Source organism: Parus major, chromosome 1, assembly GCF_001522545.3.
Source record: "Parus major isolate Abel chromosome 1, Parus_major1.1, whole genome shotgun sequence".
NCBI classification, from domain to species: domain Eukaryota; kingdom Metazoa; phylum Chordata; class Aves; order Passeriformes; family Paridae; genus Parus; species Parus major.
Window position 1 is genome coordinate 102,366,348 of NC_031768.1, and position 4,132 is coordinate 102,370,479.

A 4,132-nucleotide genomic window follows, 5' to 3' on the forward strand; every position below is an offset into this window, starting at 1 on the left:
AAATGTACCTGAACATCTTTCTCACAGCCCTGCCCTGGTGGACAAAGAGGCTTTCAGTGGTGGTTTTGCACAGGCAGGGTAGAACATGTATCTGGTATTGCTGGAAAGGGCTTTTCTTAAAGGAGGATTCCTCCAGATGATGTAATGCACTATGCCAAACTTGACCTCATTCCATCCCAGCAGTTTAGAGGTGTAAGTCTCCCTGTCACTTTTCATAGGACTTTGTTCATTGCTGAAACTGGTGTCTCACCTAGTGGGCACCAGGGAAACAACATTTTCATCCATTTCAAAATGAGATTCAAGAGCAATTGTGGTATTTTCTTCTGGCTTACTTCTAGCCTGCTGCAGAGTCCAGAGGAGAGAGTAAGGTGATGATACAGGGAGGAATCCTTTGGCAGAACAACCAGTCTGGCACTGAATCAGAAGCAATGTGCTGACCTTTGTCTGGAGCAGACTCCAAGCTTCCCAGTGCTTGTTCAGGCTTGCTCTGAACACAGAAACAGTGCTGCAAAGTCACTGTTCACCAGTGACTCCTGAAATTTACCTTGCTCACATTTCTCCCCAGAGAAGGTGGGGCAGAGATGGGACTATGGTCTGGAGCTGTTACTGTCCAAACACAGGAGAAAACAGTGCTGCTGGATCTGGGCTTGCCCATTAAGGCAACCCCAAAGCTGCCTGGGTCTCAAACTTTAGCATGTGTTTTTTGCTGCCATCATAGTAAGAGCTGGCTACTTCTGCTCTTCTTCCACAGGGGTTTTATGTTGTCCAGGAAATTTTAGCTTTCCATCAGAGACTGTTTTCCATGCATACTGAAAAAGATACCATTTCACACAGAGAATATGAACAATTTCCCTCTTTTTAGTGCATGATGTCCAAGTGAGTTTGTGTATTTCACATCTCTTCCAATCCCTTTACAGCCACCCCAGAGACTGGTTCTGGAGAGATTGTGCTCCCTAAGCCAACAAGACAACTTTGCAACATAGGAAATGCAGCCAAGAATGGCTTTATCTTTGTTAATAAATGACCAGAACACAGGTAAGCAGGGAGGCAGCAAAACGGTTGATTGTGTACAATAATGACCTCACAGCTACAGCATGATGGAGTTAAACATTAACCTGAAGAAACGGAGCATTGTGTTAATAAATGGATAAGTGGTGTTTATAATCACCTTGTTACTTATTCTAGTCCCATGAAACTGAAAAGCAGATTAATTTAGCAGTGTATACTATCAGTGAAATGGTATTAAAGCTTTTCTTCAGGAGCAGCCCTGGGAGAAGGACTTGGGGGTGCTGGTGATGAGAGGCTGGACATGCCCCGGCCGTGTGTGCTGGGAGCCCAGAAACCCCCCGTGTGCTGGGCTGCATCCAAAGCCCCGTGGGCAGCAGGGCAGGGAGGGGATTCTGCCCCTCTGCCCCTCTCTGCTCAGACCCCACCTGCAGGGCTGCATCCAGCCCTGGGCTCCCAGCACAGCAAGGACAGGGAGCTGCTGGAGCCGGGCCAGAGGAGACACCAAGGTGATCAGAGGGATGGAGCAGCTCTGCTGTGAGGAAAGGCTGGGAGAATTGGGATTGTTCAGGCTGGAAGAAAGAAGGGTTTGGGGTGACCAAATTGTGACCTTCCAGCACCTGAAGAGAGCCACAGGAAAGATGGAGAGAGCCATCTCTGGAGTGACAGGACAAGGGGGAATGGGTTCAAATTGACAGAGAGTAGGTTTAGATGGGATTAGGATGAAATTATTTACTATGAGGGTTGTAAGGTGCTGGCACAGATTGCCCAGAGAAGCTGGGGATACCCCAGTCCTGGAAGTGTTCAGGGCCAGGTTGGATGGGGCTCTGAGCAACCTGGTCTAGTGTGAGGTGTCCCTGCCCATGGCTGGGGGCTGTAACCAGATCATCATTAAGGTCCCTTCCAACTCAGGGCATTCTATAATTCTATAATTCAAGCATCACTAAAACATTACATCCTTAAACTAGAGAAGCAGTAGGACTGAACCATAGCCAGAGAGAATTGTCTCCTCCCTGTCTTACAAATCAAGCTCTAAACTGAAATGGGCATTCAAGACAGAACCTTCAAAGCAGTGTTTGAACCTGTACCTGCTGCCAACCAAAATGCAGCTTGGGCTGTTTCCTACCAAGCCTCCTCCCTCTCCTGAAAGTCTGGCCATTAAGCTTGCTTAGTGGTATTGTCACATAATCTATCTTCTAGAAACAAATGCTGTCAAAATACTGTTAATTAGTGTATGAGAATCCACCAGTAAACTAATGTTGCTTTAAATAAACCAAACAAACTGAAAAACAAGCAATGAATTGGCTCATGTTGGAGCTCTCTGCTGCATTGTACAAAGTGCCTGCTTCACTGGACAACTAATCCAAAGTAATCCTCTTTTGAGATCACCTATTCACCATCTGATTTGTACTCTGATTTGCACCAGGAATGCCTGCTGCAGCAAATTATTCCAAAGTAGCAGATTAGATTATTTTTCACCGCCTACACTTTGATCTCCAGAAACTAAGAGACAGCATAGACTTTCCAACATCTGATGAAATAAAACTGAAAAAAAACATGATCCACACATTTTTATGAAGTCTTCTACTGGGAATAAACCTAAAATAAACATAATATTTTGGCAGTCATACCTCATCTGTGAAGAGAAGGTTCATAGATTAAAAGCTTTGCTTTAGCTTTTCTATAATCCTCCAGCTTCACATTTCCTCTTTCTACCTAATGACTCACAATTCTGTCAACCTCTCCAATTAATGCCTAGGTATGCTTTCTCTTATTTTGCTCCCACAGTGCTTGTTACTGGAAGAGTTATGACCTGGTGAATACTCTGGACTATGATCCAGGAAGCCTGGTTTGGGATTATCTTCCTGTTGCAGAGCCCCTCTTCGATCTGTGGTGTCTCACTGAACTAATTGCTGATTTTTTTCCCCCTTCTGTAAAATAAAGACAACCACCTGCCCACTCCTTCACCTCTCATTTGGTTGTATTCATTATTTAGATTACAGGATCTATGTGGTAGGACAGGTTTCTTACTGTTTTCCTGTTGTCTAACACAGTGAGCCCAGTCTGGGTCAGAACATTAGACTCAAGCCTACAACAAAAACAGCAACATTATTTGCTAGTGATAAGAGTGTGTTTAATACTTCAATGAAATTAGCACCTGAAAAAACATTATTAGATATCTACATTCCTAACTATACCATAAAGATTAACAACAATGCACGTGTTAATATGTGTGTGTGGTGGGTTTTTGTATATAAAATACTGTGGGAGTTTTTTGGGTTTTATGGGATTGTTTTACATTTGTATGATTGTTCTGTATTCTTAATCAAGTATTTCACCCCCAAAATTGCCCTTTCATTAAGTAATTCCAGCAGTTCAAGATTAAAGAGAAACAAAACTAAGTATCATGAGATACACAGTAAGACTGCAGAATCTAGCACTTTCTTCATAGTTATATGTGACACTTCATTATCATGAATGTATAATATCAAGTCATTAATGCTGGAAGTTTTGCCATGTGTTTTTTTCTTCTCTTCAGTTGCATAGACTAAGTTAACATTAACTAAACCCATAAGATAAATCAGGATTACAAACTGGGAACAGAGGAGTACAGAGGGGATAAAAGGACAGAAATACATTCGTATTTCAGAAAGTTTTGGATTCATGGCTATGACATTTTGCCATCTCTCATTAATACACAGGGTGATGGTCCCTGGATGAGGTACAGAATAATATCAACAGTCATTTGAAAAACATTGACATTACTAATTAGCTTGAGGCTGATTTTATGAAGCCTGTCAGATTTCTTAGGTAGCTGTATGATATATCCAGCAGAACTGATAATTGGCAAGAAGCAATTAACCACATTTCTCTCTTTGGTGCCTGCCAAAAACATTTTAACTTCCAAATAGCAACAGTTCCAATGAATATAAACAAATGCAAACTTGTCATGGCAGGTTGAGCTGCTTATGTAGTGAATCTGATGGAAATTGATGTTTCCATAATGCATCCAGGTTTGATTGACAGAAATTTCCACAGACAACCACGGCACATACTTTGCATCGCTTTTAATGAAGCTGCAGTTTTCATTCTTAGCTACATCTTGTTGCCTGAGCAACAATGGTTT

The 4,132-nt window shown here is 42.4% G+C and overlaps 1 long non-coding RNA gene across 1 annotated transcript; it reads left to right on the forward strand.

Moving 5' to 3' along the window:
• Window positions 1–759: 759 nt before the first annotated feature.
• On the forward strand, window positions 760–2,979 carry LOC117245220. Its single transcript, XR_004499651.1, has 2 exons — window positions 760–1,035; window positions 2,794–2,979. It is a non-coding gene; the product is annotated as an uncharacterized LOC117245220 (long non-coding RNA).
• Window positions 2,980–4,132: the final 1,153 nt, after the last annotated feature.